The sequence below is a fragment of the Hyla sarda genome, chromosome 1 (assembly GCF_029499605.1).
Source record: "Hyla sarda isolate aHylSar1 chromosome 1, aHylSar1.hap1, whole genome shotgun sequence".
Classification (NCBI taxonomy): domain Eukaryota; kingdom Metazoa; phylum Chordata; class Amphibia; order Anura; family Hylidae; genus Hyla; species Hyla sarda.
In genome coordinates, this window is record NC_079189.1 from 236,374,458 (window position 1) to 236,401,632 (window position 27,175).

The 27,175-nt window shown below is 41.8% G+C and overlaps 1 protein-coding gene across 16 annotated transcripts in view; it reads left to right on the plus strand.

The window, feature by feature from the left end:
• CSGALNACT1 (chondroitin sulfate N-acetylgalactosaminyltransferase 1) overlaps positions 1–27,175 on the plus strand; it is a 487,912-nt gene that overhangs the window by 179,935 nt on the left and 280,802 nt on the right. For 15 of the 16 annotated variants that reach the window (XM_056569152.1, XM_056569147.1, XM_056569104.1 and 12 more), the window contains one exon: positions 7,796–7,857. The gene's annotated coding sequence lies outside the window, so the exon portion shown is untranslated. Of the gene's footprint in view, positions 1–7,450; positions 7,650–7,795; positions 7,858–27,175 lie in introns of those variants that run through there. The other variant, XM_056569209.1, reaches the window with a different exon arrangement.

Below are 27,175 nucleotides of genomic sequence, written 5' to 3' on the forward strand. Positions count from 1 at the left end.
CAGGACACCATGCACACACACATATACAAGATAAACAGTTAGTGGAGAAGTGAGCCGTGTAAAAAGAAAAGGTCAAAGGCATGAAAATCACATGACTATATATTTGCACTGAAAAAGTGGCTGAATAGCCCATAGCAAACATGGCGTGTTCTATTTATCATCATGAATGTAACTAGCTGAATAGAGGCTGACTGATAAATCTCTGTTTTTGTGCTGCAGTGTGATGAAGGTGTATCTCTCTGGAGACACAGTTTTCAAAAGGAAGTGACATTTTTTGTTCAACTTGGTTGAGTAATTTCAACTAAGACAAACAAAATCAAAGCAGGACAAAATATCTTATCACGCAAGAAACTATTTAAAAATCCCTTGTCAAAATGGTTTGTTTACACAGTGTGTAAGAAATAACAGTGGTGCCACTGGGTACAATAGTACTTTCTAGCTACTGCCTGGAAGTGACTTTGTTGCTATGAGAACACTGGTTGAATGAAACCTCATATGAATTCAAGTATTGGAAATTCAGCTGAAATTGTAAATACTGGAATGGTTTTTGCATGTGAGTAAATCAGATTTTGCTAACTCAATCATACTTTTTTCTTTTCTTTATTACTTCTGCTTTGGATTATTTTTCTGGCTTCCCCCAAAAGTCGCAAAATGGTTTCTGTCTACTGTGCAGAGTTTTTCTGTGATTTTTTTATTTTTTATTTTTTTACAGACAGGGGGTTAATGTTTATGTTCCAAACTGCTGAGACTATTGGATAGTTGATAGATAGTTGATTGAACAAGGAGACACTTGGTGCTAAGTCAAAGAGGAGTTAAAGAGGAGTTTCCGAACCCCTGAAGTGCTGAGGGCTGGAACGCCTCCTCGCTCCACCTGTCATCCCCATCCCTGCGTGATTGACAGTCAGGGTTTAACTTATAGCTCCAAGCACTCTTTCCAAGTTTTGTTCCTGCAATGTGCATACAAATAGCCAATCAAGCAGGGAAGACCTCAGCACTTCTGGAGATTGGAAACGCCTCTCTGACACTTGATACCCGAGTATAAAAGCATTTTTTTATGTCATGGACAGTACCATGTGCCTCCTTGTCTTCACAGCTATTTTTAAGCATCAGCAGGTCATTAGCCATGGCCCTCAGCTACTGAAATCAGCCCGGAGTCACCGGGTATGGAGCGGATTCGAGTCAGGAGCCTGCTCACCTTACTGGCACCTGACCGGACTTGATCCGTCATGGGTCACTAAGGGGTTAAAAGGGTATTCCAGCCTATAATACTTAAAGGTGTACTTCAGTGAAGAACAATTTATTTTTTAAATCAACTGATGTCCAAAAGTTAAATTACTTCTATAAAAAAATCTTAATACAGTACTTATCAGCTGCTGTATGCTTCACAGGAAGTTCTTTTCTTTTTGAATTTATTTTCTGTCTGACCACAGTGCTCTCTGCTGACATCTCTGTCTATGTCAGGAACTGTCCGGAGCAGGAGAGGTTTGCTATGGGGATTTTTTCCTGCTCTAGTTCCTGGCATGGACAGAGGTGTCAACAAAGAGCACTGTGGTCAGACAGAAATGAAATTCAAAAAGAAAAGAACTTCCTGTGCATACACCAACTGATAAGTTCTGGAAGGATTAAGATTTTTAAATAGAAGTAATTTGCAAATCTGTTTGACTTTCTTGCACCAGTTGAGTTATATATTTTTCCCCCCAGCAGAGTACCCCTTTAACCTTATTCACAGGATTATGGATAAGTGTATGATTGTGGGGGATCCAACAGCTTGGTCCCCTGAGATCTCGAGAATTGGGTCCCGAGTTTCAGAAGAACAGAGCACGTGTGCATCACTACTCCATTCATTCTCTGTAGGGCCACTAAAGATGTACTCAGCTCCCGTAGACAATCAATGATGTGACAATGCCTAAGAGCGACTGACACTCCATTCCCCTGGGATACTTGGGACCAGGGGTCAAGTCCTTGGAAAAAAATTGTGGGAACTCACCCAAGATTTCCAAAGGATAGAGGATAAGATGTCTAATCCCGGTGGTCCCGCCGCTGGGGACCCCCACGTCCTCCCTGCTGCACCTAGCTTTCATTTAGAGTGCTGGGTGCAGCACTGGAGGCTCGTGACATCAGGGACCCTCAATGCAAGTCTATAGGAGGGGGAATGACGGCCATCACGCCCCCTTCCATAGAATTGTTTTGTGGGGGCATTACTGTGAAGTCACGAGCCTCTGTGCACCGGATGTCTGGGGAGCTGCAGCCGAGATCACGGGGGTCCCCAGAAGCAGGACCCCCGCAATCAGACATCTTATCACCTATACTTTGGATAGCAGATAAGATGTCTAGGGGAAGAGTACCCCTTTAAGCGCTGGTCCTGCAGGACTCTTGCAAATGGGAACTGCGTTCCTGCTGTGTAAAAAGTGCAGGAACTCTGTTCCCATGAGTTCCTGCAGGACTTGAGCCCTGCTTGGGACCCTGCACTCAATATACCACATTGGTTGTTCCCTTTGTAAACAATACTGTTTCTACAGGCAGTTCTTTCCACTCCATGGCTTGGTCTTTGCCCTGATATGCACTGTCAGCTATGAAAAATCTAAAATTCTGACATTCTCATTATGGGGTGCTGGGTGCAGAATGATAGGGAAAATCTTTCCGAATACATTGTATGTTACTTATGTTGTGATGTTACTTGCTGTGTCCTGGGTTGCTCAGACTGGCAGGCTACGGTGCTTTACCTGTTATTTCAGATAAGGCAGAATAAAACGGGTGACAGATTCCCTTTAAATAATTCACAGAGCTTTTAAGGCATATTGATATGCAGCAGATTTGTTACAGAAATTTCTCTGACTGAAAATCAGTTTGCATAGGGTTGTTCTGGCAGCAAACACATGGATTTCTTGTAAGCTGCATTCAGATGAGGGAGACAGTTGCAGACATTTTGGCAAAAAAATAGCTGCATGTGAATATACTCTAACACAAATCTCATCTTAATTATAAAAGATGGATTATTGCTATTTATTGCCATATATTGGGAACATATTTGTCTAAACAACTATTGACAGAATTAGCAAGTGCCCGAGAAAACTTTGAAATGTCTTTATGATCCACATGCTGCATTATTGTTTTATGCAGCTTGCTTTTGCTTTGTTTTGTATAGTTGATGCTTGTTGCTTGCTGTAAAATTAATTGGATTTTGCACCGAGTGCATTAAGTTCCTAGATTCAAGCTCCTCCAACTACAGGACAAAGAAACTGACAAGAGTGTCTTAAGAGATCATTATCACCATAGTGAAATTGATTTTGTTCATTGACTGTTTTAGCCGGTATTGTTTTTTTTTTTCTAATTGATATTGGCCAATTGTAACCGCAGAAAAAGTGAGACAGATTTCCTTTATGAACACTCTATTCGGGTTTGGGCATTATGGATTCCATGGATTCTCTAAGTAAGTTTGACCTTCTAGTAGGCTAGTTATAAAAGTGAGAAATGAGACTTGTTAAACTTGTTAAATGTTTTTTTTTTTTTTTACTTTTCTTGATAAAGTAATTTTTTACAATAGGCTCCATATCTGGTTGTCTAAACTAAATGCCTATGCTGACAGTGGGCACACGAGCCTCCGAATTCAACAAGTAAGCAGTGACCCTGGTGTGAAAAATCAAATTTTTTTTTTACATTATGGAGGAGATTTATCAAAACCTGTGGAGAGGCAATGTTGCCAAGTTGCCCATGGCAACCAATCAGATTGCTTCTTTCATTTTTAACAAGGCCTATGAAAAATGAAAGAAGCAAGCTGATTGGTTGTTATGGGCAACTGGGCAACTTTGCCTCTCTACAGGTTTTGATAAATCTCCCCCCTATGTGTACATGTATGTCGCTTACCTGGAGAAGAGATCGCAACATGATGCTGTATGGCAAGCCAATGGATAATAGTGACGCTCTGAGCAATGTTCCTGGCATGTATGTGGATGTTTTTGGAGAATAATAACATCACTGGTTATGTATACTAGATTCATAGGGACAGAAGGTTGACCCAGGGATTTATTCTGATGCCATATTTGGAGTCGGGAAGGAATTTTTACCTCTAGTATGAGGTTTTTTTCCCCCCTTCCTCTGGATCAACTCAACTCAGTAGGGACTCATTAGGGTTATAGGTTGAACTTGATGTACTCTGGTCTTTTTCAACCTTATGAACTATGTTACTATGTTACTTTGACACCTACCATGTACTCAAACATTGTTGCAAATCATATGTAAACCTTCTCAACAATTCCGCACTTCAAAAATTGTACAGGATTGGTTTGAGGAACGAGCTCTTCTGTAAAAAGCATTTAGGAAACCTTGTTTTTAGATTATAGAGAGAAATAAATTCTTTAAAATGAATACCACAGACAAATATAATAGTTCTCATCACCACTACCCTGCTGGGATTTATCTGTGCAAAACCGTGAATTGTGATTTTCACCATCATGTCAATACAAACAGAATATTTAAACAGTAATATTGCCAGGAGCAATGATCAGTATTACATTAGTTTTAGCAGGTTAGGCAACCATATCTATGATTTGTTTTTAATTACCTTTCTCTCTAGAGATTGATTTTTGGGATCATATTACTGAGAAAAAAATTAATTGTGTTTCACAGAGATTTCTTCCTCTTGGAAAACAAAAGTATTATTTTGCCTTCGGATATCAGTATGCTTGCACAACATTGATGCATAAATGTCACATTTGCATTCTTTTTATCTTCACGTGCTTTAATTTGATTTACTTATAATGTAACACTAATTGATATGTTAATCTCTCCGGCAAGCACAGAAGGAAAGCTGCCTATTTGAAGGAAGCAGTCTTTTATAAGAGCCTTTTCTGAGTTTTACTTTGTATTTATTTTTTTTAAAGTTCTAACTAGGGTTAATAGAGAAAATATGGTTTTCAGCAATCCATTATATTAGATTTTTCTCTTTAAAGAAACCATGTTGAGATAAAATAAGAAAGTGTGGATACTGCATTCAGAACAGTGCCACATGAAAGAAGCGTGAATTAAAATCTATTATAGGGTTATTGTGTATTTAGAAAATGCTGACACTTTTCCAGTATGTGCATATATCAACTTCATTTTTTGTATAACTGTTTATTTTAGTAGGACTTGAATAATTGTACAGTAAATAGAAAAAAATAAAACATACAGCAATAAGTATGTGAACATCATAGAAAAGGATACATACGAAGTATTGCATCGAGAAAATTTTAAGTTAAAATCCAGTTACTGCTTTTTTTTTATTAATGGATGGATGGGTCCATATAAATAATTTTATTTAATATGAACATTATATTAATATATCTAAAGGAAATAGAGATGTTTCTTTAGTTAACTGCAACATTTTATTCTAATTCATACAAACTAGCAGGTCTTGCAAGCCTATATAGAGGGAGTTTTACACACAACAGATTTAGCTGTCGCGTGCCTGCCTGTGATATGTGGTATCCACTTTGATTATTGGCCATTCTATTTCCAATAGACTGCAGATTTTAGGAGTAAAAAACAATGGAGACCACAGGTCTAAGAGGACCTCTGTTTTGTTATATATATGCTTCTTACTACATAAGCTGTAGTGAGTAGGACCTGGTCCTGCCTTAAGGGTTACGTGTTCTGTTTTGGCAACGCTCGGTTCAGGGGGCTTGTAATTGGAACCTATCACATCAGCTGTCTGTGTTCATACCCCCCTTAGGTGCATATAAATCTTCGGCCAACTTGCTATTCATTGCTTTGTATCTATCAGTACTTGCTCTTGCCTTGCTCCTGTTCTGGTATTCTGTATAGATTTGTCCCTTGGCTATTGTCTCCTGACCATTCTCCTGTCTTTTATATTGGTACTGCATTGCTCTCTCTGGTAAAGACGCATGCTGTTAACTATGATTTTACGTTTGTTCGTGCAGTCCTTGTCTGTTTTTTACTTTAGTTTATTTTTCTGTAACCCTTCGTATCCCTAAATCTTTGTACAGTTCTGTTTATTGCTTTGACTGGTGACGCCCCTGTATTCATTCATTTCAGCGCAGGGACGGTCGACCAGTTGTGGATTTGTTATTTAGGGTGGATGCAAATGTAGACAAGGAAATGGGTTCTGTGTGTGTTTAGAGATGCATTATTCCCTGCTCTATGTGATATAAGCCAGTATTTCATAAGCGCGGTCCTCAAGTACCCCAACAGGTCATGTTTTCTGGATTTCTTTAGTCTTTCAAAGGTGATATAACTGTGGTGATGCCTAATTCACTGACCATAATTATATCACCTGTGAAAGACTAAGGAAATCCAGAAAACATGGCCTGTTGGGGGTACTTGAGGACCGTGCTTGAGAAACACTGATATAAGCAGTGTATATATATACACAAGATACCAACAGAGCAGCACATCCAAAAAGATAAATAAGTAAAAGCGGTGCCAGCAGCAATATAGCCCGGTCCAGGCAGTCACACATCCAAAATAGTAATCCGCGGCACTCCAGAAGTAAGGTGCAAAATAAAAGTGCTTTATTCCATGCTAATACAGAGCAACGTTTCAGCTGCCATGCAGCCTTTCTCAAGCTTGAGAAGGCTGCATGGCAGCTGAAATGTTGCTCTGTATTAGTATGGAATAAAGCACTTTTATTTTGCACCTTACTCCTGGAGTGCCGCGGATTACTATTTTATATATATATATATATATATATATATATAGATATAATGTTATTTTGTTTTTGCATAAACATTTAATGTAACTAAAAACATTTCTCAGATTATACAGTTGAAGTATACAATGAGTCAGACAACATTAGACATAGTCTACTAGTTATGATAGTCCAAACACAGGACATCATTATTGTTGCTGCAGAATACTCTACCTCCCTGCAGCGCTCTGTAATACATGTGTTCAGCATTGGTCTGACAAGTGGAGGAGTTTGTGGAATGTGTTCGGAGACTAAAGATTTCAAAGCTTAAGCAACCATAGAGTTATGTTGTGTACAGAAGTCAATACAGTATGAAAAGTTTATTTTCTAATGGCACTTTAAAGAGTCATACAAGGGCAGATATTGTGTGGAATTGAACCACCAAGGTAAAAACAATCAATGAGCCTTTCTGCTCATCTGTCTCGACAGAAAAAGGCTGGTTTGAATTTCTTTCCCCCCAAAGTAATTCCTGTACATGAATGCACTTTTCTGTACTCCATTCTGGTGAATAGCATCAGTATAGACAAGAGAAAAGATTGCCTCTTGAAGCTTTAGAGCACAGCTGCTCTGTAAGAGATGCAGGACACACTCCGGCTAGTCCTGAGAGATGATGCAGCAGCGGTAGAATCAGTAGAGAGAACACTGAAAAACTGTCTCCAGCCTATTTAACATCCCAGTGTTCAGTGTTTCGAGCTCACAGTGGAGTCTTTGACACCACAAAAAGCTGCTTTTTGACTTCTTTTCAGTGTATTTGTGGATTTCCTCACCTCTGGGAAAAAAAGAACATAGGAAATATTACTCTTTTCTTAAATTAAACAGGGAGTCTATGGATCTGCCTCTGCATATGTTTGCTTGTCATCAAGATGCCACTGCAATGAATGGAAGGCTTAAACAGTGCTCTGTTCACCTAAATACATGTGCAAGCAATACTGTAGAAACTAGTTGTCCAAGCCAAGCTTACTGGGTAAAGACCGTTCATACTGTGAACACGTATTATGCCATTTTTTTATTTTAATGTTAACATTTTTTTTTTTTATATTTAAACTGTTAAAAAATATATATATATATTTTTCACTTGGAATCACTCTGATTATCGCTTGATTTTCCTAGATTTCCATATTGTATTGAACCCGGAATCAGACACATTTCCAAGCTGTAATATAAAGTATAAGGTAAGCCTTGGTCTTTCTTGCATTTTATTTGCTTTGCAATATATTGTTACATGTTGTTTCTATGATACTAATAAGCTTATTTTCGATGCACAGATGAAAGTGTGTCTCTATATATGTTTCGTGTACAAAACATTTAACATTAGTTCTCAAAAAAAAATTTTTTTTAAGTAAGTAAATATAATCCGTGATCTTGAACAAAGGTAAATGCACAGTTGTTTTTAGCGCTTTTTTCATGGAATACCTGAATAAACCAATAATTTTTGTTTACTAATTAAAAGAAGTAAGAACATTTTGTAAGGTGTACACATAGTATTTTTCTATTTTTTTTGTAGTATACTGAATATTGTAAAATGGCCAGACTTAATAATGCTGTCCTAAAGTCAGATGAAGACTAGACATTCTGAAACTGTTCCATATTACAGTGGTGCACACTGCATGATACATTTGGTGTATCTTATTTCTCTTTCTTATGCCACCTTTGACTTTGCGTACGTTCCCCAAAAACAATTATGTGCCAAAACATGATATTTAACATTCATACATGTGGTGCATTCCTTCTCCTCCACTCTGTCCAGTTACTCCCGCTAATAGACTCTTAAAACAGAAAATTGACACCAGAGTTATAGGCCATGATATAGAAGTGTATAAGCACCAGTCCTTTCTCCCAAGTGCCCTTGGACCCTTTCATGGCACATTTGTTTTTGTTCCATGCTTTTAACCCCTCCCTTACATTTGACAGATATGTATGTCATGATGTTGAGCAAGGATATGGAGATTACTGAAATATTGGCTGTTTAAGCACTTAGATGTGGTCAGTAGTGACAAGGCTAATCTGTTAGACCATGGGGGCATGCCAGTTACATGATCACTCTCTTTGTGATTCAATAGTGAGGTGTCAAACAGTTGGAAATTCAGCCAGGGGCACCGATACACGTGAGTGCCTTAGCATAGCAGTGTGTTGGACAAGCAATTAAGTGAATGTATGTTAAGAAGAAAAATAAAAAAATATTCAGTATTTGTTTACATATTATAAAAATGAAAAAAGTAAAAAAAAAACTTCCTTTTCTGATTTGAAAGAAGAACTATAAAAAATAAACATGATTGATAGTACCACAAGGGTAAAGCTATCAAAATATAAACTTATTATCGGAATTGCTGTTTTTCTGATCACCTTGCTTTCCAAAATGAATGGAAACAAAAGTGATAAAAAGTCAAGCATTCCCCAAAGTCCAAAGGTTATTTTTTAAAGTAGTAAAGTAGTATTAACTGCTATTGTTATCTGTTTTTTTTTAATTAATGTATATAAAGTAGAGCTTTTTTAAGGTATCTGAACATGGCCTAAAGCTACATACACTTGATTTTGCCATAATTGTACTGATCCACAGGATAAAACCCATTTATATCACAACAACACAAAAACAATGGCACAGTTGAGATTTGTTTTTCAATACCTTATTTGAATATGACATGAAATATAGAAAAGAAAAAAGGCGCCACATCAGGTAATGAACTAATGTGATCAATAGATACAGCAACAGGGTGCTCACCTGGAGTTTTTGTGGAGTAGCCACAACACCCATAATAGCAGCTTAAACCCACTGCGGGAGATCTAGGATATCAGGACATGCAGCAGGGAGTTATTCACTGGCAATACCACCAAGGTGAATGTACCAGAATCCCATAAGTACCATAAAAAATACAAAAAAATTCTCCCAAATCGTGCAAAAAAAAAAAGCCCACCATAGGAACCAAAAGTATACATAAAAGATACTGGAATTTGTCTACTTATCCACATAATTGGACAATACATTCCATTATCTTTTATTTATACTTTTGGATGCATAAGTTTTTTTGCACGATTTGGAGGAATTGAATTTTTTTTTATTGAGCTTATTTGACATGAAATGGTAATTAAAACACACAACTCATGCTGCGAGAAAAAAAACCATGTGGCTGTCAACATATGAATAAAAAGATTATGACTCTTAACCTCTTAAGGACGCAGGGCATACCTGTACTTCCTGTGCCCGCTACCGCGGTATAGCGTGTCATATCGGGTCGGTCCTGGTGGCTAACGATAGCCGGGACCCGTGGTTAATACTGGACATCACCGATATTATTTAACACCTTCCCTAATAAAAGTTTGAATCACCCCCCTTTTCCCATAAAAAAAAAAAATGTAAATAAATATAAACATATGTGGTATCGCCGCATGCGTAAATGTCCGAACTGTAAAAATATATAATTAATTAAACCACATGGTCAATGGTGTACACGTAAAAAAAATTCCAAAGTCCAAAATAGCCTATTTTTGGTAACTTTTTATACCATAAAAAAATGAATAAAAGCGATCAAAATGTCAGATCAAAACAAAAATGTACCGATAAAAACTTCAGATCACGGTGCAAAAAATTTGCCCTCATACATTCCTGTATACAGAAAAATTTAAACGTTATAGGGGTCAGAAGCAGACATTTTTTAACGTATTAATTTTCCTGCATGTAGTTATGATTTTTTCCAGAAGTAAAACAAAATCAAACCTATATAAGTAGGGTATCATTTTAATCATATGGACCTACAGAATAAAGGTAAGGTGTCAAAAAGGAACTGCGTAGAAACGGAAGCCCCCAAAAGTTACAAAATTTTGTCCCACAGATATTTTTTTTCTGGTTTTGTCGTAGATTTATGGGTAAAATGACTGATGTCATTACAAAGTAGAATTGGTGGCGCAAAAAACAAGCCATCATATCATATGGCTCTGTAGGTGCAAACTTTTAAAGGATTATGATTTTTAAAAGGTAAGGGGAAAAAACGAAAGTGCAAAAACAGAAAAACGCTGAGTCCTTAAAGGGTTAAATTTCAGGGATTAAAAAAGAAATACATAAACAAATAAAAAGTCCCTTAATTAGTATGTTAGTATGTATGTATATTCAGACTGGTTGATGCATCTGTACATATTGGGCAGTTTCACACTTAATTCACACCATGCTGACACAGTGAAGGGGGCTTCATGCTGATATGGCCCTTCCCATATTATTGGAATGCCTTCACAAGCAGGAGATTCCAATGCTTGTACTGCACAGAAGGCTTTTTTTTTTTTATTAACTTTGGTTGGTAGTCTATTTAAGGTTCTTCTATTTCTACATCTTTATGGATCATCTTTGATAATAATGCAACACTGACTTTATTCTATGACTGTTTTGAACCTTTTTGGCTGCTTTGTTGTCAGCGAGGTCTGTTATTCCTACAAGCTGTTACTTTTCCACTGGAGGCCTTGCGGAACCTCTGGGGCTGCACAGACTATAGGTCCTTATGGCAGAGGACTTAGAGTCACACAGCAGCAGTTTGCGTATACATTTTTAAAGTCATTGCAATGAATATTTAAATTCCATCCAAATTTAACAAGCTTATAGCACCCACATAAAAAGTATTTGAAATCTCAATAGTATATCCTATAACGGAATTGTATGTACAAATATAAAACTACTCCAATCTAAGACACTGAATACTAAGAAAGTTTGGTCAGTATTTGGCTAACAAAAAAAAGGGACATAGAATATTGTTGATGTTATACCGTATTTTTCGCACTTTTTCTTCCCCAAAACTGGGGGGAAAAGTTGGTGCGTCTTATACGGCAAATACACATTAAAACCGGCGGTCCCTGCGGCCATCAACGGCCGGGACCCGCGCCTAATACAGCACATCACCGATCGCGGTGATGCCCTGTATTAACCCTTCAGACGCGGCGATCAAAGCTGACCGCCGCGTCTGAAGCAAAGGTGACATTAACCCGGCTGCTCAGTCGGGCTGTTGGGGACCGCCGTGGTGAAATCGCGGCGTCCCGAACAGCTTACAGGACACCGGGAGGGACCTTACCTGCCTCCTCGGTGTCTGATCGGCGAATGACTGCTCTGTGCCGGTATCCCTAGCATGGCCGGCGCTCTCCTTCGTCGTCATCACGTCGTTGTGCACGCCGTCCCGTCATCCAATAGGAGCAGGGTACGTAGTGACGTGATGGCGGCGACGGAGAGCGAGGATACCGGGCAGCAGAGACGTTCCGGAGCGACAGGGAAACCCCAGGGACGCGGCGACAGCGATGGAGGGCGACATCCAGGGCAGCGGTGACGGGTCCGGAGCGGCGAGGACACATGAGTATTATGTCCTATATTAGTGGTCTTCAACCTGCGGACCTCCAGATGTTGCAAAACTACAAATCCCAGCATGCCCGGACAGCCAACGGCTGTTCGGGCATGCTGGGAGTTGTAGTTTTGCAACATCTGAAGGTCTGCAGGTTGAAGATCACTGTCCTATACTTTACATTGTATTTGGTTCAGAATATTTATTTTCTAGATTTTTATTCTTTAAAATTAAGTGCGTCTTATATGCCGGAGCGTCTTATATGACGAAAAATACAGTATACTGCTAAACCAAAATCTCAGCTGTAAGATCATGACAATAAGAGTGAAACTATATTGTATACTGTATTACCATTTGGGGTTTTCGACCCAACATATAACTTGTGATAGACCATACTGCAATATGTGCTTCTGTGCATGAATTCCAAATTCCAAACTCACCTTTGAGCACAAAGCATCACTATCCTTTATGTGTCTTTGGAGTTCACTCTGTGCCCCAGCCATACTTTTAAAATACAGTAGAATCAATGTATAATGTTATATTTAGTATGGCCATACATTCAGTTTAGTCATCTCCTTACCAATGGTACAGACCATGGGTGCAAATAATGGCATGCTTTGGGGAACAGAGAAGTAAAGGTGATATCATTTATTCATTGTATAAATATTGTGTGTACCTTCTCTATGGTTAGTTTTATGTCTTTTGTGCTCTTGTTCTCACTCAGTACTTTTTGTCTTTCCCCTAGAGAAAAGTTATTTCCTTCTTCCTTAGACTAGATATAAAAAATAAATAAAGGCTGCTTGAAAGGAAAAGGCTTGTGAGTATATGAATGCTGTGTTGGCCTACACAAACCAAATAATTAAAATGAAATACCCTATATATTGGCAGAGAGTTGTCCTATATTGTGGAGTGCACATTTTCACACAGTTGTTAATTACATAAACCCCTAAAGGACCACAGGTTTTTTCATTTTTGCACTTTTCGTTTTTTCCTCCTCACCTTCTAAAAATAATAATGTTTCAATTGTTCACCTACAAACCCATATGAGGGCTGTTTTTTTGCACCACCAATTTTACATTGTAATGACATCAATAATTTTACCACAGAATCTACGGCGAAACCAGAAAAAAATATTGGTTGGGCAAAATTTAAAAAAGAACACAATTTTGTAAATTTTGGGGGCTTCTGATTCTACATAGAGCTCTTTTCGGTAAAAAATGACATCTTAGCTTTATTCTGTAGTTCCATACAATTAAAATGATACCCAACTTATATAGGTTTGACTTTGTTTTACTTCTGTTAACAAATTATAACTTATTGCACGAAAATTTGTATGCTTAAAAATGTCCTCTTCTGACCCCTATAACTTTTTTACTTTTCAGTATACGGGGATGTGTGAGGGCTCATTTTTTGTGCCATGTTTTGATGGGACTTTTTGATCGCTTTTTATGAATTTTTTTAGGGTATACAAAGTGACCAAATATATGCAGTTTTTTATGTGTACGCCATTGACCGTGCGGTTTAATTAACATCATATTTTTATAGTTCGGACAATTGCACACATGGCCATACCACAAATGTTTGTTTTTATTATGTTTACATATTTTTTATATGGAATTGGGGAAAGGGGGGTATTTGAAACTTTTAATATTGCAGGGGTTAACGGGTGTTTTTTTAAAACTTTTAATAAACTTTTTTTTCACACTTTATTAGTCCCCTTAGGGGATTTTTAGGTAGAATCATTAGATTCCTCATAAAGATCAATGTAGTTCCATAGAACTACATTGATCTATGTGCTCTGCGCTTGATTGATAAAGCCTGGTTCTGCAAGGCCACTGGACCACTAGCTAGGGACTGTTTAAAGATCCCTTTAGACAACGCTGTCAAGCTTTGACTGCGGCGATCTAAAGGGTTAAAATCTGGCCATAGTGATCGCCACATGTCGGCTATTTACGGTGTCCCTCAGCTGCAGGAATCAGCTGAGGGCTGCCTGGTATGGCGCGGGCTCAAACCAGCCCGCGCCATACTTTGTTTGCTGTCTTAGGACGAGCTGGCTCATCCTTAGACAGCAAGCAGTTAATGAACCTCATTTTCAGTCACTAAAACATAATAAAGCTTTTCACACCTAAAAATAACCTGTGGTCTGTCCAAAAAAAGTAGATATTTATATCTATTTGCAGTCTTGAGGGCCCATAGTCTAACAGGGCTTCAATTTCTTGCTACACCCCTTCATTTCCACAATAAAAGGGTTTACTAATTGGTTAACTATTTGCACTTATAACTGAGAAGTCAGATGGTTAGCATACTGTGAATGCTTCATAATCACACCCCCATGCCCCCTCAGCCTCTTAGTTACCCCAACCCCTACCTTGCATTCACACCCCATGAACTTCACATTGATACCGGCTTAGCCTAGCATTTGCATCCCATTTTGCAATGAATTGAAAAGTTCAGATAGTCAACTAAATAGTAAAATCCTTACATCTTAGGAATCCAGGGGCAAAGCAAGAAAGTTAAAACACTGTTCAAATAAGGACACCCAAGACTACAAAATGATATAGAACAATTTTTTGGGACTGACCACAGGTCATGTTTTAAATATATATTGATGAAAGAAAGAACAATTGAGCAGTTAAAAGCATAAGAAGTTTTTAAGTACCCAACAAAACAGACTTAAATTGTGATTAGATGAGTACAAAAGGGAATTCACACAATGGCTTTAAATTACTGTACAATACATAAAAACACTTGGAGTTTTACATCTAATCAAAACCTCAGCTAAAGTGTTGATCTGAAGATTGGGCTTTTTTCCAGGAAACAGACCCGGTTTTGTCCTGAGCACTGCCCCATTGAAGTATATGTGGTTGTATAACATACACAGCTCATAGCCTGGAACAAAGTAGGCTTGATCATATGCAGGATTTTAAATGGGTATAAAACCTTCTGGGACTCATAGAAACATCTAGAGAAAATCAGTTACCAGTCCCTGGTGAAAAGATCACTTTCTGGGACTGTATTAAATGGGTTATCCAGCTATCTTTTTTATTTTGGTATTCTACCAGGGCTGCCACAATAAAAATAATAAACTTACCTTCTGCTGCTCCCCTGGTGCAGTTGGTATCTGTTACACCTAGCGATCTGGCCGGACACGCTGGCCATGAGCGCTCCCCTACTCCCTCTGCTTCTGCTGGCGGGCCTGGAATTCGCATTGCAGGACACGCCCGCATGTGAATCTCGGGCCGTCACTAACCTTCCCTATCTGCTGTTTCTCTTGTAGTCTCGCATCGCCGGTGTGCATGTCCCCACCTCCTAGGTCACGCGCGTGCTGGTGCTTTAAGATTTAAGGGGCTAGTGCTCCCTTGATTGTTGCTTTCACCTGTGCCTTGTCTATAAGTGGAATCACCTCCCACACCCCCTTGCCAGATCTTTGCGCCTAGTGCCTCAGAGAAAGCAGTCATTGTGTTTGCCTTTCTGTTTTCCTGACTACCCCGCTTGTGACCTGACTACGCTCCTGTACCGTCAGCCTACTGACCTTGCTACGGCCTGACTACGCTTCTGTACTGCCTGTCCTGCCTTCCTGCCAGCCTCCCTATGTGTCATCTCTCCTGAGTCAGGATACACCTAGCAGCTTGTGTGGTCGAGTCGTGCCAGGGGTAGCAACCTGGGTGCCGCCTGACAAGACCATCCTACTTTGCGGCAGGCTCTGGTGAAAACCAGCGGCACCTTAGACTCCGCTCCCTTGTACGGCCCATGTCTCCTTGTCACATTCCCTCTAAACTGGTCTAAATCACACATGGTATTAAATAAAATTCCTGGTGTCAAAGTGCCCAGTCTGTTCTACTGTATGTCATCTCAATCAGGTTTGGTCAGTGTCTAGAGGAGGACTGTATATTTTCTATTACACCTTAGACATGACTGAGAAAAAATACAAGAATAGAATGTTGTCTTAGCAGGGCATGACTGAGAAGAGAAAACGCTTTAATATTTTTTAGCTCAGTATTGAATTTCTGCCATAGCGAAAGTGAAGTGTTGCTGATGTAATAGGTCATCTCTGATTACTATGGACTTTTTATAGTAATAAAATGAAACAATTGTGAGTTGTCATATAAGAAGCTGCATCAGGGAAATGTTCAGTTGTAGATCCATCTGATAAGGTTAGTGTGGTATGCAGAGTTACCTGACTAGTTTACAAAGGACTTGAAACTTTGGAGCTTAGATTGCTCTTTGAGATGAAATGAAAATCTAAAAATAATGGTTTTCATATTTTAGAACAACTTTTAAGAAAGATTTTATAAGCCATTTTCTGGGGGATATTTTTTGCTCCTTAAGTCCATGTTATTTTGTATTCCCATTGTGCATGAGAAGCCTATGTTCGCACTATGACTATTTATTGGGGGCTCTTTTGGGGTTTTGTTGGCTTGATTAGATATCAGTGGATACTTTGGTTGTCATTGCTTTTTTATGACTGATCCATCATTGATGGCAAGACTTCAGTTAACAGCCAAAACCTTGAGAGTAGTGTGAACAGACCCTGAGGTGAAAACAGTAGGATAACATCAACATACTAATAAAAATGCATCGAGCTATAGATTAAAGAACTGCATTGCAGGGGTTGTCTGGTGTTTGACTTTTTTTTTAATCCTGCCCAGGCTGCAAGAATCTAAAAAATTTGGACTTACCTCCCTTTTTTTCCCTGGTGCCCCCGGTAACACTGCCCTGTCACTCAGTATCATCTTCTTTTTGGTTGCAGGGGGTCAACACGCCAGAGTTTGCCAGTGGTTGCCTGAGTGGCTGTCTGGCAATAAAACAATGACTGTTGCTTGGACTCAATACATTACACTGTTGCTCAGCCAATCATTGGTTGAGATTAGGCATTATGTGGCCAACATTTAGCTGAGCTGTAGGCTGACGCGTCGACCCAGGGTAGCCAGGAAGAGGACTGCACCGGAGGAAGAGACAGTGATATTAGAGGCATCCGAGGAGCACAATGGGGGGGGGGGGGGGGGGCGGTTGGAACTTGTTTTTTTCCGGTGCCAGTTCTATGTCAGTCTCCTGGGCAGGATTTAAAAAAAAAAAGTTAAAGGCTGAAGTACTCTTCTAAAAGCATAATCAAGAGCAATAGTGGAATTATGTTGATTCCTACAGAACTGTGTCACCTTCTACCAAGAAGATCAGTAGATCAGTGTATTATAGGGATATATAACAATTTATCAATATAATGACTATATTGTTATTGTTGTCGGGCTATTATTTTTCTTTAGTGACTTAAGGACATGCATGTAATGTTTTACTTCGGTGCAGTCATTAACGTCGGCATGTGTAGGTGGGAATTTTGTACTATCAGACTCTAGGCACACAGTTGTGTAGTGAAGTGCTCTATTGACATACTTGCTAACACTATTTTCTCATACCAATGAATCTTTCCTACACAAAGGGCTTTTCTCTTGGCAAAGATATGATAAATGTGACAAGGGAAGATGCAAAGCCCCTTTGTTTAAATATCTTTTTGTTCTGAGCAATAAGTAAAAAATGCTTTCATGTGGTATAGTTCATATTAAGCCATTTTAAAGTAATATTGCAATGTGTGACTATCTTTGAAGTTGGATAGGTATTGTATTACAAAGACTTACTGTTCACTTCCTGAGATGCTGTTATGTAGACAGGAGCGGTTTCTGAGTGCCTCGCCTTCACAGAGGGATTAGATATGATAACAAGTGCAGTCGCTTGAACTCATCCATGTTGTGCACTTGCTTAGTTATTGTACACCAATGTGTTCACCCTAGTTTGTCTTCTTTCATGTTTTCCCTGACCATTCATTGAATGGAAGGTACAGGTTTTTGAGAGGAAACTCTATTTAATAGGATTTTTGCTGGGGGAAATGAGCGGTACGACACTAGATGATAGCTAACTGTGGGAAGTCTTTCAGTATACTCCCTGCACTTACCTAGTCTCAGGGGGACCTGTTTACTTGAAAGAGGTTTTCCAGTAGTCTCCTATGCTCATATGTATATTGCTCTTTTATGTTGAAGGGATCTCTTAGCATTAGCTATTATGAACGACTAAAGGGTTTGTTATCCTTCTTAACAGATTTATTATCTGTAATAACCCTTGTATAACTGTTGTTTTAAAGAGAACTGGCATACCAGCATTATTGGAGGAGCAGTGGGATGAAATGCTGGTTCAGCTGGCAATGTTTGTCTTTCCTGGATTTAACAATATAATCCTACTACCTATTTACATAGCTCTTGTATTACAAAGAGAGTTAGAACATTAATACAAACAGAGCAGAATCTTGTCTCTAATGTTATTCTGTACCATGTTACTTTTCTCAGTTAGTGGGATTTTGGATAGTCATTGTAAGTGTTTGGGGGAATTTATCATTTCCTGTAGACTGGCCAAATGGCATCAGTTCTGTTTTGTGCAATTTTATTTAATTTTTTCGCAAAGTCAAAGTTTGCTAAACATTTCTTGTGCAAAAACAGGGCTTGCACAACTGAATTGCACAATTTTACCACTATCCACTGGTGCAGGGAATGATAAATTCCCCATTTGTAGTTCATGTATAGTATATTCAAAATTAGGTGTTATCCAGGAAAAACTGCTTTCTTACAGATACAGCACTTTTGTCTTCTGTTTGTTTGTGGTATTGCAGATTAGTTCCATTAAAGTTCCATTGTGAGTGAGTGGAGCTGTTATAATACTACCCACATAACAGGTGTGGTAGTATTTTGAAGAATTCTATTACTGGACAACCCCTTTAACATTGTTGTCCACATTGGAGAACTCTCTCTGATGATCACTGCTGGGACCTCTGACAACCAGTTGCTGCTGGCAAGGAAAGTCGAGTATTCAACTATTATTTAACCATCAAACAAATAAGCTTTATTGAATAGTGAAGTAATTCACATACAGATTATTGCATGATAAATAACCAAACCAGGTCTGTCGACCTATAGGGAACAGAATAACCAGGCACACTCGGCCAGTAGTTAAGAAATAGCTCACAGAAATTGGAATACAAATGTCATACAGAGTTCGGTGCGGTGCCACAATAGCCTAGGAAGCCATACATGATACCAATTTAGGGAAATCCCAGACCCCATGGGCAGTGGCCACTTACAAAGCATGGTCAATACAGGGTGAAGCAATGGCATATATCAGGGCAATACGATTGTCACGATGCCGGCTGGCAGGAGGTGGATCCTCTGTGCCAGAGAGGGATTGGCGTGGACCGTGCTAGTGGACCGGTTCTAAGTCACTACTGGTTTTCACCAGAGCCCGCCGCAAAGCGGGATGGTCTTGCTGCGGCGGTAGTGACCAGGTCGTATCCACTAGCAACGGCTCAACCTCTCTGGCTGCTGAAGATAGGCGCGGTACAAGGGAGTAGACAGAAGCAAGGTCGGACGTAGCAGAAGGTCGGGGCAGGCAGCAAGGTTCGTAGTCAGGGTGGATAGCAGAAGTTCTGGTACACAGGCTTTGGACACACAAAACGCTTTCACTAGGCACAAGGGCAACAAGATCCGGCAAGGGAGTGCATGGGAGGAGGTCAGATATAGTCAGGGACCAGGTGGAAGCCAATTAAGCTAATTGGGCCAGGCACCAATCATTGGTGCACTGGCCCTTTAAGTCTCAGGGAGCTGGCGCGCGCGCGCCCTAGAGAGCGGAGCCGCGCGCGCCAGCACATGACAGCAGGGGACGGGAACGGGTAAGTGACCTGGGATGCGATTCGCGAGCGGGCGCGTACCGCTGTGCGAATCGCATCCCCGACGGCCATGACAGTGCAGCGCTCCCGGTCAGCGGGACCGACCGGGGCGCTGCGGAGAGAGAGATGCCGTACGCGCTCCGGGGAGGAGCGGGGACCCGGAGCGCTAGGCGTAACAGTACCCCCCCCCTTAGGTCTCCCCTTCTCTTTGTCCGGTAACTGCCCCCCCTGGGATGAGGACACCGGGAAAGGATGGAGGGATTCCTCAACGGCAGGCAGTACAGCAGGAGTGGGAATGGGGAGGGAGGGCAGAGGGCGAGGCCTGGCACGGGGCAGTGTGACACCAGGACGAGGGCCATGAGGAGGCACCGAGGCTTGCCTGACTGGACTGGGAGGGGGGGAGAGGCACTTCTTAAGGCGGGCAGAGTCCATAACGACCTTAGGGAGACCGGATACAGGAGGAACCACAGGGTCACGGCAGGGAGTACTGGGAACCGGTTTAAGGCAGTCCTTGAAGCAAGAGGTACCCCAGCTCTTGATCTCCCCTGTGGACCAATCCAGGGTTGGGGAATGGTGTTGAAGCCAGGGTAGTCCAAGGAGAATTTCAGAAGTGCAATTGGAGAGGACCAAAAACTCAATTTTCTCATGATGAGGTCCGATGCACATTAGGAGGGGCTTCGTGCGGAAACGCACGGTGCAATCCAACCTGGCTCCGTTGACCGCGGAAATGTGGAGTGGCTTGACAAGACGGGTCACCGGGATGCGGAATTTATTCACCAAGGACTCCCGAATAAAATTCCCAGAGGCACCAGAGTCCAGGCAGGCCACGGCTGAGAGGGAAGAGCTGGCTGAAGGCGAAATCCGTACAGGCACCGTGAGACGTGGAGAAGCCGACTTAGCATCAAGAGACGCCACACCCACGAGAGCTGGGTGCGAGCGTGCGTTTCCCAGACGTGGAGGACGGATGGGGCAATCCACCAAAAAATGTTCGGTACTGGCACAGTACAGACAAAGATTCTCTTCCTTACGGCGATTCCTCTCTTCCAGGGTCAGGCGAGACCGGTCCACTTGCATGGCCTCCTCGGCGGGAGGCCTAGGCGCAGATTGCAATGGAGACTGTGGGAGAGGTGTCCAGAGATCTAAGTTTTTTTCCTGGCGGAGCTCTTGATGCCTCTCAGAAAAACGCATGTCAATGCGAGTGGCTAGATGAATGAGTTCATGCAGGTTAGCAGGAGTATCTCGTGCGGCCAGAACATCTTTAATGTTGCTGGATAGGCCTTTTTTAAAGGTCGCGCAGAGGGCCTCATTATTCCAGGAAAGTTCAGAAGCAAGAGTACGGAATTGTATGGCGTACTCGCCAACGGAAGAATTACCCTGGACCAGGTTCAGCAGGGCAGTCTCAGCAGAAGAGGCTCGGGCAGGTTCCTCAAAGACACTTCGAATTTCCGAGAAGAAGGAGTGTACAGAGGCAGTGACGGGGTCATCGCGGTCCCAGAGCGGTGTGGCCCATGACAGGGCTTTTCCAGACAGAAGGCTGACTACGAAAGCCACCTTAGACCTTTCAGTAGGAAACTGATCCGACATCATCTCCAAGTGCAGGGAACATTGCGAAAGAAAGCCACGGCAAAACTTAGAGTCCCCATTAAATTTGTCCGGCAAGGACAGGCGGAGGCTAGGAGTGGCCATTCGCTGCGGAAGAGGTGCAGGAGCTGGCGGAGGAGATGGTTGCTGCTGCTGTAGCTGAGACTGAATCTGCTGTAGCTGCGACTGGAGTTGCTGAGTCATGGTGGTCAAGTACGACAGCTGGTGGTCTTGTTGGGCAATCTGTTGGGCTTGCTGGGCGATCTGTCGGGCTTGCTGGGCGACCAGTGTGGGAAGGTCGGCGACAACTGGCAGAGGAACTTCAGCGGAATCCATGGCCGGATCTACTGTCACGATGCCGGCTGGCAGGAGGTGTATCCTCTGTGCCAGAGAGGGATTGGCGTGGACCGTGCTAGTGGACCGGTTCTAAGTCACTACTGGTTTTCACCAGAGCCCGCCGCAAAGCGGGATGGTCTTGCTGCGGCGGTAGTGACCAGGTCGTATCCACTAGCAACGGCTCAACCTCTCTGGCTGCTGAAGATAGGCGCGGTACAAGGGAGTAGACAGAAGCAAGGTCGGACGTAGCAGAAGGTCGGGGCAGGCAGCAAGGTTCGTAGTCAGGGTGGATAGCAGAAGTTCTGGTACACAGGCTTTGGACACACAAAACGCTTTCACTAGGCACAAGGGCAACAAGATCCGGCAAGGGAGTGCATGGGAGGAGGTCAGATATAGTCAGGGACCAGGTGGAAGCCAATTAAGCTAATTGGGCCAGGCACCAATCATTGGTGCACTGGCCCTTTAAGTCTCAGGGAGCTGGCGCGCGCGCGCCCTAGAGAGCGGAGCCGCGCGCGCCAGCACATGACAGCAGGGGACGGGAACGGGTAAGTGACCTGGGATGCGATTCGCGAGCGGGCGCGTACCGCTGTGCGAATTGCATCCCCGACGGCCATGACAGTGCAGCGCTCCCGGTCAGCGGGACCGACCGGGGCGCTGCGGAGAGAGAGACGCCGTACGCGCTCCGGGGAGGAGCGGGGACCCGGAGCGCTAGGCGTAACAGCGATGACGAGAGCCACGGTCCCCAAACTAGATTAAATCGGTCCACTTGATCCTCCGTAATGGCCAACAATTTTTCATTCAGCATAATTGTATTAATCTGCTCCACCACTCTTGGAAGGTTCTAGTTTGGTTTCCTCCATTGGGAGGTTATATGGATATGGGATGCCAATAGGACATACTGGAATAATTTGAAAACTCGATAAGGCAATCTAGCAGGTTTATAGCCTACTAAACAATATGAGGGCAATTTGGGTACATGGCAAGGAAGAATCGAGGAAAGCAAATCCAGAACCTGCCTCCAGAAAGGGTCCACCACTGGACAACTCCACCAGGTATGATACAAAGTATCTCTTGCTCCACACCGACGAAAACATAGAGGTGAAACAAGAGGGAAAACGGTGTAGAGGAGGGTGGGTACCCGATAGGACCTAAGTAGTATTTTCAGGGAGGTCTCAACTAGGGAGACCTGCCAGTTCCCTTTACTAACAGTAGTGCAACACTCTCTCCATTGAGATAGAGAGAGCGTGTTACTTAGGTCTCTCTCCCGGTCTCTCTCCCAGGCTAACATAAATAGGAGTTTAGCATCCGCTGGGGGGGGGGGGGGGGGGCTGCATTAAAGGAGGCATATAAAACAGAGAGTAACCCCAGCATATCCGGGGAGTACTGTATGTGTCGTCCATAGGGGGTCGGACCAACCTGAGCGGCAAGAGGCACCTGAGAGGCGTAATATGACATGATTTGACGAGCTCTAAAGCATTCTCGTACTGGTAGAGTACAACGAGACATCAAAGTTTCTAAGGGGACTAGGGTTCGTCCATGCAGAAAGTCACCAATGAGAGGAAAGGACAGCCAGACCAGGGGTAAAGGAGGGATTTTTCAGAAAGGGTAGTAGAGGGGAGGGAAGAGATTGCAAAGAAAATTTGAAGTGAACCTGACACCAAAGAGAGAGAGAGCATACAAAGTAACCTACACAGAAGAGGGAAGAAGAGGAGAAATAGAAAAAGTTGACCACATGAGACGTGAGAGAGTAGGGAGAGACCAAAGATTTCTCCAAGCCAACCCATCTAGGGGCTCCCTTCTGACAATTAACGTGAGCTGTGCAATGTGAGCAGCATAATAGTATTTTAAAAGATTCGGGACCGATAGTCCCCTCTATCCGTTTATGATAATACATGATAGCTCTACCAATTCTTGGTCTTTTATATGACCATGTATATGCAAAGATGTCTTTCTGCAAGGAAAGAAGGTCTTTTTTCAAAACTGGTATTGGAAGTGAGCAAAATAAATACAAAATGCAAAGTAATAAAACCATTCTAACCACATTAAATTCTCCCTGTCCAAGACAGGTAAGAGAAGTTCCATTTCAGTAGATCATCTTGCAACTCATGATATAATGGGGTGTAATTTACAGAATAAAGGGTCAAAAGAGTAGTAGTAAGCTTTACCCCCCAGATAGGATAGGCCAGAGGAGGAGTCACGGTAACCAAAGTTTATGGAAATAAGGTGCTGAACTGAGGTGGGAACATTACAGTACATGGCTTCCGATTTGAAGGCATTGATGCAGAGACCCCTGCAGAGTTATCCAATATGTGCGCAAGGTTGGGCAAAGAAGTAAGTGGTGCTGTGAAAGTGAGTAAAAAATCATCAGCAAATAAGCTGCATTTGTATTCTTTCTCACCCACTCTCACCCCTTTAATATCCAGATTATTCATAATCTGTGCTGCAAGCGGCTCCATCATAAGGGCAAACAGTGCCGGTGAAAGTGGGCAGCCCTGGCGTGTGCCTCGAATAGTAGAAAGAGGTTGTGGTGTGGTAGATGGTAATTTAAGATAGGCTTTTGGGGTGGAGTATGGGTGATGCAGTAACCGAAACCAAATTTATCCAAAACAGCAAACATATAAGGCTAGGTAATGCTATCAAAAGCTTTCTCTATATCCAACGCCAATGCAACCATGGGTGTTTTAGTTGTGTTGGACCACTGTATCAAGTTAACAATCTTGTGCACATTATCGGAAGCCTGACAGCCTGGAATGAATGCCACCTGGTCAGCATGCAGGAAAAAAAAAGGAAGAAAGCTATTAAGACGACAGGCTAGAAAAGAATTAAGTAGTTTCGTATCGATGTTAAGTAAAGAAATAGGCCTATAGTTGGCAGGATGGGGGTGGTCCCTGTTAGGCTTAGGAATAACTGAAATTTGAGCATCCAGAAAATCAGAGGGTAAAGTATCAGAGGAGCAAATAAGTATAAGTAATGTAGCAAATTTTTTATTATAGGCTGCTGTGAACCCATCCGGGCCAAGTGACTTATCATTCTTGAAATGGGTAATTGCAGCCTCCACCTCTTCAGAAGTGATAGGGGTATTAATGGTCTCTAAGGCATCAAGTTCCAGCGTGGGTAATGTGAAAGAGGAGACGAAATAAGAGAGTGTAGCTGAAAGCGATCGGGGATGGGAGGGTGCTGAGTATAGGGTAGAGTAAAATAAATGAAAAGCTTCATAGAATCCGTCTGGGTTAGAAGTGCGTATACCAGGGTGGAGTTGGAGAGTGTTCCCCCTATTAAAAGACGCTGTGTTGCGTAACATAGATGCCAACAGATGATCGGGTTTATTGGCGAAACGATAATAGGTGGCATTAGTCCATCGTATCACCTTTTCAACAGCATGTGAAAGGATTGCATCCCTGGTGTCACGAATAGATTTGTAGAGATAGATAGTGGGGGACTGTTGGTGTGCAAATGTCAATCTAGCCAACTTGGCCTCAAGAGCAACTCTAGTTGCTTCACGGTCTTTCTTAATCCCTGAGGCAACAGAAATAATACGACCCCCCTCATGATCGATTTATGAGCTAACCATACCCAGCTAGGGTCACTGTCAGGGCGAACATTAGTAGCAAAATAAGATGAAAGGACAACCTCTAACTGAGACTTAACACATGGCATAGTGAGTAAGCATTCGTTAAGTCTCCATCTAAATGGAACTGTGGCACGATCAGCTAAAGTAAATACGCCTGAACTACATCATGATCGGACCAAGCCGATGGTACATGTTTCGCATAGAGGAGTTTCGGTAATAAGGAAGTGTGAGCTAGAAGCCAGTCTATGCGGATATAAGAACGTTGAGAGGGGGAATAGTAGGTATATCCCCTGTTCTGACTGTTGTGTTCCCTCCAAACATCAGCTACATTACAATCCTCAAACAATTTGAGTACCTGACGTTGTTGGGTCTATGATCTGTGAAGAGGGGCGGAAGTAGTATGATCGAGGGAGCTATGAACTATAAAGTTGAAGTCTCCAGCCCAAATCAGCCAATCGTAGTCCAGGGAGCCAAGCAAAGCGCACATCTGTCGGAAGAAAGCAATAGGGGCATCAGTGGGTGCATATGAATTAACTAAGCATAACGTTTTATCCCCAATCAATCCTTTATCTTGCACATCTACTGTCAGGGTCAATCAAGGTGCATTCAACATTAAGCAAGAAGGAATCATGTAGCAAAGTAAGCACTCCCCTGCTTTTAGTAGTATGGGTTGAATAAAGGTACATTTATAGAATTTTTGAAAAAACTTAGGAAACTAAGTAGATGTAAAATGCGATTCCTGTATACAAATAACATCAGGATCCCTCTCTTATATGGGGAATCAAAACCCCTTACGTTATGCGATATCAATTTACACATAGTAGAGCGATGAGACGCTAAGATGGCTGTAAACAAGAGGAGAGGCTTTCACGGGGCCCATAGGGGTGGCACCGCACCAGCTAAGTAACGTGAGCAATACACTGTAGTTTTACAGAAACATATGTACCTGATACAAACAAAAAAGAAAAAAAAAAACAAACAAGACACACAAACAAGTAGACCAACAATAGTGTCCAGGTGAGGAAAGACGGGTCTGGGAACGCTACGGCCCAACCTACTTCCTTGCCCAAAGCCTGGGGTACGAGGGACACACTATTCCAAGCCATGATTAGCCACCATCAGAAGTAGGCAGGAGGTGTCCATCTGGAAAGACGAGAAGCCGCAGTATCACAGGTTAGCATCCATAAAAGTATGCTGTGGTGTGCTCTAAAAATATTGAAATAGATTGCGAAAGACTTTGAGACCGCAGTGGAAACATCTGCGCGTGTGTGCAAAGTCATATATTGTAGGTCTCCAAAGGGGTCAGAGTTAAAATGTTGTTGTATTGCTACAAAAGTTAAAATTACACCCATAACTAACTACACCCTAAAAACTAATATCATGGAAAATACAATTCCCTGTGCTATTAGTAATTACTTGAGCACTTGAGGGACTATAATTTCAAACATTGCTTAAAAATCTATTTCTCATTGAGGGAGAATGACTGAGAGTCTGAGATCTTATCACTGGAAACTTTAGGGTACGTTCCCACACGGCGTATTTTGCTGCGTATTTGCTGCGTATTTGGTGCTGCGTATTTTCCTACCCATTGACTTCAACAGAGAAAATAAAATACGCAGCAGCAAATACGCAGCAAATACGCCGTGTGGGAATGTACCCTTAAAGGTTTTCTGGTCAAGGTGCATTGAAGTTTAATCATTCTTTTTCATGACTCAGAAGAAAGAGGCTGCAATTTAGAATTTGCCTACCAAAGAGTACAAAAGGACAACAGCTTTTTTAAATAATGCATCAAAGTAAATATTGAGATGCCTCTCCTTGATAGAAGCTGGGCTTGTTTCTCTGCCACGATTACGCTGGCAGAGTAACACCGTACCAAATGTGTTTAATTATAATTGTTCCTTTAATGGTTTGCATCAAACACTCATTGTTTCTGAACAGATGGGAAGGGTATTATAATATACTACAACAGACTCCCAAACTGTTGGAAAGCT